This window comes from Sphaerodactylus townsendi, linkage group LG10, assembly GCF_021028975.2.
Source record: "Sphaerodactylus townsendi isolate TG3544 linkage group LG10, MPM_Stown_v2.3, whole genome shotgun sequence".
NCBI lineage: Eukaryota > Metazoa > Chordata > Lepidosauria > Squamata > Sphaerodactylidae > Sphaerodactylus > Sphaerodactylus townsendi.
The window spans coordinates 14626713-14637957 of NC_059434.1; the positions used below are offsets into that span (position 1 = coordinate 14626713).

Genomic DNA, 11245 nt, shown 5'->3' on the forward strand with positions numbered 1-11245 from the left:
GATGGCAACAGATCCATGGCCAGCCTCCCCAAAGGCCCAGTGGAACAACTCAGTTTTATAGGCCCTGCGGAACTCCTCAAGGTCCCACAAGGCCCTAACAGTTGAAGAGTGTTCCACCAGGCAGGGGCCAGGGCCGTAAAAGCCCTGGCCCGGGTAGAGGCTAGCTGCATCATTGAGGGGTGAGGGACTACCAGTAAATTCACCTCTGCAGAATGCAGAGGCCTATTTGGGACATATGGGGTCAGATGGTCCCAAAGTTATGAGGGCCCCAGGACGTGAAGGGCCTTAAGGGTCAACACCAACACCTTGAAGATGATCTGGAATTCCACCGGGAGCCAGTGCAGGTGACGCAGTATGGGGGAGATGTGGTCTCTAATAGAGCCACCCATAAGAAGATGAGCCGCTACGTGCTGGACCAGCTTCAGTTTCCGGGTCAGCCACAAGGGAAGGCCCGCATAGAGGAAATTACAATAGTCTAATCTGGAGGTGACTGTTGCATGGATCACCATGGCCAAGTCAGCCTGGGAGAGGTAGGGAGCCAACCGCCAGGCCTGATGAAGGTGGAAAAAAGCAAGCCAGGTAACATGGGCCACCTGGTTCTCCATAATAAATGCACATAAATGTGCATTTATTTTCACCATGCAGTTAGGGAAAGAAGAAGTTGAAAAAATAGTGAATTTCCTAGGGATATCTAGTATTTTCATTGGGGAATGCTGATCAAGTCACCCCAGTTCAAACTCTTAGCTACATCGTATGTTTCTTTTATGTCACTGGCCCTTTCCCCACTTACCTTTGTGGGCCCTTTGCTGCGTGCTGCTTCCAGCGTACAGCATCCCTGGCGCACGCCCGGGTATCCCCATGACTTCGTGCTCTGCGTGGGGTCATCAAAAGGCGCCCTTTGCAAGAGCGCCAGGGATGCCGTGCGCTGAGGGGGCGCGACAGCGGCAGCGTTGGGGAGGCTGCGCTGTCACCGCCCCTCTCGTGGGGAGTGCCGGGGGACCCTTCGCTACTCTCCTCAAGTAGCGTGGGGCTTAATGTAAGTGGGGAAAGGCCCACTGCCAACCATTTTCAGGAGATGTTCCCAGTGAGATTAAAAAATATATATATACCACTGACCAAGCAGTCACTTAGCTTTAGCCTGCACACAATCATTCCTTTGGTTAGCCAAGTTTTCAAGAAGAAATTTGATGAAGGTCTGCTGTAAGAGATGGCCAGGACTTTAGTACAAAATCATAACCATTCATGGTAGTAAAATATAATCATAAACTAAACAATGTACTTTGCTGTCTATTTATAGCACCATAAAATGAAGCAACAGAGTTGCCTCATACTTTGGAAAGGCCCTACCAGCCCTAGTTATAATGCTGAATAGTATTTTCCCTAAAAAAATATCTTCACAGTTCAAAAAGATACTGGGAATTTTGGGGCTAATTTTCCACAAATATTGATTGCTGCTCAAGACCAGGTGCCTCTAAGGGAGCAGCAGCCGCAGAAGGCCATTGCTTTCACCTCCTGCAGGTGAGCTCCCAAAGGCACCTGGAGGCCACTGCGAGTAGCAGAGAGCTGGACTAGATGGACTCTGGTCTGATCCAGCTGGCTTGTTCTTATGTTCTTGGGCCATTGCTTTCACCTCCTGCAGGTGAGCTCCCCAAAGGCACCTGGTGGGCCACTGCGAGTAGCAGAGTGCTGGACTAGATGGCCTCTCTGGTCTGATCCCAACTGGCTTGTTCTTTATGTTCTTAAGGCCATTGCTTTCACCTCCTGCAGGTGAGCTCCCAAGGCACCTGGTGGGCCACTGCGAGTAGCAGAGAGCTGGACTAGATGGACTCTGGTCTGATCCAGCTGGCTTGTTCTTATGTTCTTAAGGCCATTGCTTTCACCTCCTGCAGGTGAGCTCCCAAAGGCACCTGGTGGGCCACTGCGAGTAGCAGAGTGCTTTGGACTAAGATGGACTCTTGGTCTGATCCAGCAGGCCCTGTCTTATGTTCTTAATGCCCTTGCTTTCACCTCCTGCAGGTGAGCTCCCAAAGAGCACCTGGTGGGCCACCGCTTGTGCAGTGTGAGAGCTGGACTAGATGGACTCTGGTCACAGTCAGCAGGCTCTTTCTTATGTTCTTAAGGCCATTGCTTTCACTCTCCTGCAGGTGAGCTCCCGAGGCACCTGGTGGAGCCACTTTCTGCAGTAGCAGAGAGCTGGGTTCGATGGACTCTGGTCTGATCCAGCAAGGCTCTTTCTTATGTTCTTAAGGCCCCTTGCTTTTTTTCACCTGCCTCCTGCAGGTGAGCTCCCAATGGCACCTGGTGGGCCACTCTCGCGAGAGTAGCAGAGAGCTGGACTAGATGGGACTCCTGGTCTGATCCAGCAGGCTCTTTCTTATGTCTCTTAAGGCCATTGCTTTCACCTCCTGCCGCGTGAGCTCCCAAAGGCACCTGGTGGGGCCACTGCACGGTAGCAGAGAGCTGACCAGATGGACTCCTGGTCTGATCCAGCTGGCTTGTTCTTATGTTCTTAAGGCCCTTTGCTTTCACCTCCTGCCTGTGAGCTCCCAAAGGCACCTGGTGGGCCACTGGCGAAAGTAGCAGAGTGCTGGGAATAGATGGACTCTGGTCTGATCCAGCAGGCTCTTTCTTATGTTCTTAAGGCCCTTGCTTTCACCTCCTGCACGTGTGAGCTCCCAAAGAGAACTCTGGTGGGCCACTGCAGTAACAGAGAAATGGGACTAGATGGACTCCTGGTCTGATCCAGCAGGCTCTTTCTTATGTTCTTAAGGCCCTTGCTTTCACCCCTCCTGCAGGTGAGCTCCCAAAAGAGCACCTTGGTGGGCCACTGCTTGAGTAAGCAGAGAGCTGGACTAGATGGACTCTGGTCTGATCCAGCTGGCTCTTTCTTATGTTCTTAAGGCCCTTGCTTTCACCTCCTCCAGTTGAGCTCCCAAAAGGCACCTGGGTGGGCCACTGCGAGTAGCAGAGAGCTGGACTAGATGGACTCTGGTCTGATCCCAGCAGGCTCTTTCTTTATGTTCTTAAGGCCCCTTTGCTTTCACCTCCTGCAGGTGAGCTCCCAAAGGCACCTGGTGGGCCACTGCTAGTAGCAGAGTGCTGGACTAGATGGACTCTGGTCTGATCCAGCAGGCTCTCTTCTTATGTTCTTAAGGCCCTTGCTTTCACCTCCTCCTGCAGGTGAGCTCCAATGGCACCTGGTGGGCCACTGCGAGTAGCAGAGAGCTGGACTAGATGGACTCTGGTCTGATCCAGCTGGCTCGTTCTTATGTTCTTAAGGCCATTGCTTTGACCTCCTTGCACGCGGAGTCTCCCAAAGGCACCTTGGTGGGCCACTGCGAAGTAGCAGAGTGCTGGACTAGATGGACTCTGGTCTGATCCCAGCTGGCTTGTTCTTTATGTTCTTAAGGCCCTTGCTTTCTCACCTCCTGCACGGGAGCTCCTCAGGCAACCTGGTGGGCCACTGCGAGTAGCAGAGTGCTGGGACCAGGGCGGACTCTTGGCCCGATCCCAGCAGGCTCTTTCTTATACCTCCCAAGGCCCTTGCTTTCACCTCCTGCAGGTGAGCTCCCAAAGGCACCTGGTGGGCCACACTGCGTAGGTAGCAGAGTGCTGAGATGGACTCTTGGTCTGATCCAGCAGGCTCTTCTCTATGTTCTTAAGGCCATTGCTTTCACCTCCCAAAAGTGTGAGCTCCCAAAGGCACCTGGTGGGCCACTGCTTGAGTAGCAGAGAGCTGGACTAGATGGACTTCTGGTCTGATCCAGCTGGCTTGTTCTTATGTTCTTAAGGCCCTTGCTTTCACCTCCTGCCTGTGAGCTCCCAAAGGCACCTGGTGGCCACTGCGAGTAGCAGAGAGCTGGACTAGATGGACTCTGGTCTGATCCAGCAGGCTCTTTCTATGTTCTTAAGGCCCCTTGCTTTTCACCTCCTCTGCAGGTGAGCTCCCAATGGCACCTGGTGGGCCACTGCGAGTAGCAGAGAGCTGGACTAGATGGACTCTGGTCTGATCCAGCTGGCTTGTTCTTATGTCTCCAAGGCCATTGCTTTCACCTCCTGCACGGAGCTCCCAAAGGCACCTGGTGGGGCTACTGCAGTAGCAGAGAGCTGACCAGATGGACTCCTGGTCTGATCCAGCTGGCTTGTTCTATGTTCTTAAGGCCCTTTGCTTTCACCTCCTGCACCTGAGCTCCCAAAGGCACCTGGTGGGCCACTGGCGAAAGTAGCAGAGTGCTGGGACTAGATGGACTCTGGTCTGATCCAGCAGGCTCTTTCTATGTTCTTAAGGCCCTGCTTTCACCTCCTGCACGTGTGAGCTCCCAAAGGCACTCTGTGGGCTACTGCAGTAGCAGAGAGCTGGGACTAGATGGACTCCTGGTCTGATCCAGTAGGCTCTTTCTTATGTTCTTAAGGCCCTTGCTTTCACCCCTCCTGCAGGTGAGCTCCCCAAAGGCACCTTGGTGGGCCACTGCGAGTAGCAGAGAGCTGGACTAGATGGACCTGGTCTGATCCAGCAGGCCCTTTCTTATGTTCTTAAGGCCCTTGCTTTCACCTCCTGCCTGTGAGCTCCCAAAGGCACCTGGGTGGGCCACTGCAGTAGCAGAGAGCTGGACTAGATGGACTCTGGTCTGATCCCAGCAGGCTCTTTCTTTATGTTCTTAAGGCCCCTTTGCTTTCACCTCCTGCAGGTGAGCTCCCAATGGCACCTGGTGGGCCACTGCGAGTAGCAGAGAGCTGGACTAGATGGACTCTGGTCTGATCCAGCAGGCTCTTCTTATGCCCTTAAGGCCCTTGTTTTCACCTCCTCCTGCAGGTGAGCTCCAATGGCACCTGGTGGGCCACTGCAGTAGCAGAGTGCTGGACTAGATGGACTTGGTCTGATCCAGCTGGCTTGTTCTTATGTTCTTAAGGCCATTGCTTTCACCTCCTGCACGCGGAGTCTCCAAAGGCACCTTGGTGGCCACTGCGAGTAGCAGAGTGCTGGACTAGATGGACTCTGGTCTGATCCCAGCTGGCTTGTTCTTATGTTCTTAAGGCCCTTGCTTTCACCTCCTGCACGGGAGCTCCTCAGGCACCTGGTGGGCCACTGCAGTAGCAGAGTGCTGACCAGGGCGGACTCTTGGCCCGATCCCAGCAGGCTCTTTCTTATACCTCCCAAGGCCCTTGCTTTCACCTCCTGCAGGTGAGCTCCCAAAGGCACCTGGTGGGCCACACTGCGAGTAGCAGAGTGCTGAGATGGACTCTGGTCTGATCCAGCAGGCTCTTTCTATGTTCTTAAGGCCATTGCTTTCACCTCCCACATGTGAGCTCCCAAAGGCACCTGGTGGGCCACTGCGAGTAGCAGAGTGCTGGACTAGATGGACTCTGGTCTGATCCAGCTGGCTTGTTCTTATGTTCTTAAGGCCATTGCTTTCTGCCTCCTGCCGTGAGCTCCCAAAGGCACCTGGTGGGCCACTGCAGTAGCAGAGTGCTGGACTAGATGGACTCTGGTCTGATCCAGCTGGCTTGTTCTTATGTTCTTAAGGCCATTGCTTTCACCTCCTGCACGTGAGCTCCCAAAGGCACCTGGTGGGCCACTGCGAGTAGCAGAGTGCTGGACTAGATGGACTCTGGTCTGATCCAGCAGGCTCTTTCTTAGGCTCTTAAGGCCATTGCTTTCACCTCCTGCAGGTGAGCTCCCAAAGGCACCTGGTGGGCCACTGCGAGTAGCAGAGTGCTGGACTAGATGGACTCTGGTCTGATCCAGCAGGCTCTTTCTTATGTTCTTAAGGCCATTGCTTTCACCTCCTGCATGTGAGCTCCCAAAGGCACCTGGTGGGCCACTGCGAGTAGCAGAGAGCTGGACTAGATGGACTCTGGTCTGATCCAGCTGGCTTGTTCTTATGTTCTTAAGAAAAATGCCCTGGACCTTCATTTCCAAACTCTGGAAACTGCATATTACTTATTTCATCGCAATATGCAGGTTTTATTTAGGGCTATAACCAAAGTACCCAGGTTTCATGTCAACCTGGATGAAATGAATAAGGAGTCTAGGATTTGGTCAAACATGCAAACAAATTAAGGGACCTTTTTTTCCCCTTCTCCAGTGTTTACCTATCTTGATTAAAAATTGATCCTCTGCTATCTGGCTTGGCTCAGATGTTATGGATCTTTCTGTCACTGCTGACAGTATTTGAACTTGACATCAAATATCTTTTGAAGAATATACCATTTTAATATCAGCTAACCTCTTGATGGACATCTTGACAAGAAATATTGGTATAGTGGAAATTTTTTAAGAAAACAGTCACACGGGCTATCTTGGAGTCTAGACAAACAACCATGATATTATAAAGAAGGTCACTTACAGGGATTTTTGGAATTAAAACTTATCCAACATGTACCTGTTTCCAAAAAAAAGTATGGTGAAACCCATTTATTGCTACTTTTTGGTAACAGGAATGAAAAAAGTTCATGCTGTCATATTGACTGACCTTTAAAAAGAAAAGCGTCGCAAGCTTATGGGTAGTAAGAAAGCAACAATTTTCCTTCCTCTCTCAGCTAGTAGGCTTACTTATTAGGGCCTGTGGTATGGTTTCATAACATGTTAAAAAATTCTCCAATATAAATCAAGGGTATAAGCTATGTAATTAACAGAAGAGCTTCTTCAAAGCAATTAAGGTCCCAATGAGTCACTTATTGAGTGTTTGTGGTAGTCTGCCGGCCATCTGTATTTTCCCTTGATGGTTGTCTCAACAGGCCTATACAAGATCACTCCTGCCTCAATCCAAAATGTTTTTTGTCAGGGTGTCCATCTGTTAAAGGCAATATATCACTGAAAGAGTTGAGTAATCACTTGGTTCGGGGTGTTGATGTAGCTGTTGGCAGGTTCTTTCCAAACTCCACGAAAAACCAGAAACATCTTTCTTTTTCTCCCACTTATATGCCCTGCAGATGTCATATTTCTAATCAAACTATTGTTCTTCTCCCTCCCTCTTGGATTACTTACTGGGTTCAACACAATCTGTGGAACTTCTCACGAACAGTCCAAAATTGTGTTTTCAATTCAACTCTTCCCTCTCTGGCCCCAATAAAAATGGGTGTAGGGCACTAAATTACCTGTTTTGGGGGGATTCTCACAGATCCCACCCCCAAAACGAGTCTGCTCCGTGTTATTTCCCCCAATCCAGGTTTTTAAAAAATCGCTAAACTAGCGATCCTTTTTAAAAATCCCAGGTTGCGGCCGCTCGCAAGGGAACAACCAGGCAGGAGGCGCTTTATCTGCCTCCCTTTTCCTTTTTAAAAAAACCCACAATTGTGGCTTGCATTTGCATAGCTATGCAGGTTCAGGTGGCTGTATCATGGGGCGTTGGCATGGCTGTTGGGAGTCATTTGTGCATGCCTGCTGCATATCTACGAATGGGTGGAAAGTAATTTAAAAAACAGACGTGTCTCCATGGAAAGGTGTGACAGCAACCCGGATTTTTTCCGTGGGCTCCAATCACTGCCTGCATGTGAATGTGAAAACAGGATATCAGATTCCTTTGTCCCAACTGCAACCTGTTATACATTTGCCTTTCTCTCTTTTGAAAATCACTCAGCTGGAGCACCTTCCTTATGAGGAGAGGCTGCAGCGTTTGGGACTCTTTAGTTTGGAGAGGAGACGTCTGAGGGGGGATATGATTGAAGTCTATAAAATTATGCATGGGGTAGAAAATGTTGACAGAGAGAAATTTTTCTCTCTTTCTCACAATACTAGAACCAGGGGGGCATTCATTGAAAATGCTGGGGGGGAAGAATTAGGACTAATAAAAGGAAACACTTCTTCACGCAACGTGTGATTGGTGTTTGGAATATGCTGCCACAGGAGGTGGTGATGGCCACTAACCTGGATAGCTTTAAAAGGGGCTTGGACAGATTAATGGAGGAGAAGTCGATCTATGGTTACCAATCTTGATCCTCTTTGATCTGAGATTGCAAATGCCTTAGCAGTCCAGGTGCTTGGGAGCAACAGCCGCAGAAGGCCATTGCTTTCACATCCTGCATGTGAGCTCCCACAGGCACCTGGTGGGCCACTGCGAGTAGCAGAGAGATGGACTAGATGGACTCTGGTCTGATCCAGCTGGCTTGTTCTTATGTTCTTATGTTCTTATGATCTTTTGTTCTCCTCTGGCTAGCTTCTCTAATTGAAGGTATGGCTTGTTTTATGAAAGGATGAACATGCCCATCATTGTAACTGGCAGGGTAGTGTGGAAGGACAACTTTCATAGTGTAAGAATCCCTTGGCTACTAACTTATAGAGGACAGCATTAAGTTTTTGACTTTCTCCACAGCATGAAGTTTTTGGCTTTCTCACAGGGCAAAGGTTTACTAACCTGCTTAACTCAGGATGATTATTACATGATTATTTCATGGATGAAATTGGTAGCAAAAAAAGCTGCCTCAATGGGTCTTTCTTCCTCCTTTTTAGCCATTTTGGAGTACAACATTGGAGCACTTAAATATCTAGCACAGAGATTATGGGATATCGCTTTAGCAATATGGTCCCATGCCCAAACTGTTTGTTTCCTGACCTGTTTTCATTTAAATTATGATGTTGCATTCTGTTGTGCTAATTACTTGAAAACACTGACAATTTTTCATTATCGATGGCTGTTCAGAAAAGCAACGTTAAATGTATTTCCATCTGAAAACCTTCAGTAGGCTCACAGGTGTTTTCTATCCTTTTATACTATGCTCTTGTGACTCTCAGGATATTGAAACTCTACCTCAGTGATGGCGAACCTATGGCACGGGTGCCAGAGGTGGCACTCAGAGCCCTCTCTGTGGGCACACACAGAGTTCATCATGTGGGGGGTGGAAAATCACTCCCCCCATACACACATCTAGGCTGGCCTGGGCAGCTGGGCTCGATTATTAGTATTAAACCTAAGACCTAGTTTTGGGGAAGCAGTGTAGGTAACCCTGTTAAGTGCTGTTAAACCCCACTGATTTTCATGCAAAGAACTAAAGTGTGATCCTTTACCTGGGAGTAAGATCGGTTGCTGGCAATGGGGCTTGCTTCTGAGTAAACCCTCCTCGGGTCGTGATTCACCCATTCGAAGAGTTCCATGGTTGCTTCAAAGCAAAGCCAACAACTACCACCAAGCTTACTCCCGAGTAATGCACGCCTCAGAGCCAACCATTTTTTCTAAACGAAAACCTCAGTATTCAGGTTAAATTGCCGTGTTGGGACTTTGCGATAAATAAGTGGGTTTTGGGTTGTAGTTTGGGCACTCGGTCTCAAAAAGGTTCGCCGTCACTGCTCTACCTCATATTCTTCTTATCTGCAAGTTTTATCATCATGAGTATCAACAGAGGACTTTTGCTCTTTTATTGAAATTTGGAGGCAGTACAAAACAATCCTGCATAATTGTTTTTGTTACAAGCCAAAACATTAGGATTAGATTAGAGGTTGCAAAATTTCTGGCAGAGGTTTTCAGAATTAAAAACCAGAGATTTCAAGCAGCCATTCCCTTGTTGTAATATTTTTTTCCCAAGTCAATGTAACCTTGCCCCTTCTCTTCTTTTAATCTATGGATTTGGTTGTTATTGTTGATCAGATATTGTTTCCTGTTGTATGTATGTTTTGTGGGTCAGTTGACCTCAACAATAAATAAAAATAAAAAGATACCCCTAAAAATACCAGGAAATAAATTCCTAAATGTGTTCTGGGTCATCTTCCCCAAGGTTCATCCCAGAACATTAGAAAGTTGCCCAACAACTATCCCTAAAAACCAGTCAGACCATATTTTAGGCAATGTGTCACATTTGGGGATCTTGGCTTCTGAACCTTATTCAAATAGTCACAGTCCCAAAATACTGCTGTTCAAAAATAAGCTCAAGTGGGAGTTATCTCCTTCTGTACATGCAGCTCCTCAAGTGTTCTTTAGAATCCTTTGATAATATGAAGATTCAACAGATATATAGGGAATATATTTAAAGCAGGCCAAACATGTGTCTCTACAGATAGTGTGATCACATAGCAAGAGGATTTTAATGCACAGGGAGAGGGTGTTGTGTGACTTTTGACATTCCACATTATACTTCAGAATATTAAGTGATCTCACACAGCCTTATTGATTCAGCCGAGTTTTTTAAAATGTCTGGTGTCCAAATTCCTCAACACACTTCTTTGATGTCCATCAGATTCCTAACCCTCCAACATGTCTTGACTTATATCAGAGCATTTTAATCATTAAACCCTCAGACCCAATATCAGTCCAAGTGAGATTTCCTCTTACCAGGCAGTCATGTTTCATTCCTCTTAAAAATCATAATTCTAAAATGTTTCATGTCTCATCCATGCATTTTCTGTCCTTCTCACAAACCTGGTGGATTTTCCTGAATTCTTCTCTGCTGCTCTAACTTCAGCACCAACAGTATTCTGAGGTTGGTGTCAAGAGCTGCTACAAATAGAAAAAAGTTTTGCCCAGTCAGATACAGAAAAACAATTGAAATCTGAAGGCCAAAAATTGGTAGCAACTATGTCCACATTTTTCAAATGAATGGAAAAATTCCTCACCAGGTCTGAGACCTTAATTTTAGTTCTTTGGGTCTCTGTGTCTGTAGATTTGTTACATAGCTTATTGCTTGCTCTGGTTCATCCCAGAACATTAGAAAATTGTCCAACAACTATCCCTAAAACCAGTCAGACCATATTTTAGGCAATGTGACACATTTGGGGATCTTGGCTTCAGAATCCATAGGTCTGACACATTGTAGATTGATAATGGATTCCTGGGAACGATATCTCTCAGGTAAAGGTTAAGGTCATTATTGACCCATGTAACGACCCAAAGGACCCCCAGAATATTATTTATATATATTTCTGCTTTAAAATCTTATTGGCAAAAGCCAGTTGCCAAAAGCACTCCTATGGGTGTAGGTAGCAGCATGTCCAAAGGTCACAGGTCTGCTTTACAAAATCTAATCAATGGATGAGTTACTCCAGCATAACCTGGAGGTCTCATTTGAGTCACGAGAATGCTTGATTACCACACCTTGAATAGAAACTGTTAAAGACAAAGAATATGGAAAGCCACCTCAGTATCAGATTCTGCATTTCCCTATCTCTTCTGGAAACCAAGTTAGCAACAAAGGGTTGCTTCTTTGCATCTCCTCTTCCCATTGTTATGAATTTTCCTAAAGCACCCACCTTTCCCCGGTCTAATGTCTCAGCCCAAAATCAGAGTTACTATGCATAAAGCCATTCTGTGCTTCCTGA

The 11245-nt window shown here is 47.5% G+C and overlaps 1 long non-coding RNA gene across 1 annotated transcript; it reads right to left on the reverse strand.

Moving 5' to 3' along the window:
• Positions 1–1458: 1458 nt before the first annotated feature.
• On the reverse strand, positions 1459–4910 carry LOC125439965. The gene is made up of 3 exons (XR_007245611.1): positions 4873–4910; positions 4707–4750; positions 1459–1536 (listed from the first exon to the last, which is right to left on the reverse strand). It is a non-coding gene; the product is annotated as an uncharacterized LOC125439965 (long non-coding RNA).
• Positions 4911–11245: the final 6335 nt, after the last annotated feature.